This window comes from Calidris pugnax, unplaced genomic scaffold (genome assembly GCF_001431845.1).
Source record: "Calidris pugnax isolate Ruff unplaced genomic scaffold, ASM143184v1 scaffold280, whole genome shotgun sequence".
Taxonomy (NCBI): Eukaryota; Metazoa; Chordata; class Aves; order Charadriiformes; family Scolopacidae; genus Calidris; species Calidris pugnax.
The window spans coordinates 1,592,259-1,592,479 of record NW_015091123.1 but is presented as its reverse complement, the minus strand read 5'-3'; positions in this window follow the sequence as shown (position 1 = coordinate 1,592,479).

Genomic DNA, 221 nt, shown 5'->3' with positions numbered 1-221 from the left:
AGGGGCAGCCGGGAGGGATGGGAGCGAGCCCCATTTCGGAGCCATTTATCACCCCCCCTCGCACAGACAGCACTAAGATTAAATGGGGAGGGGGGGGACACAGGACTCCGCGCCAGCTCCCGGCTGCCCACGCACCCCCTGTGCGGGAGCGGGTCCGGGACCCCCATTATATTGCGATTCCCTCCCTAAAACTCCATCCCCGCGGCGGCTGCAGCTCCCGG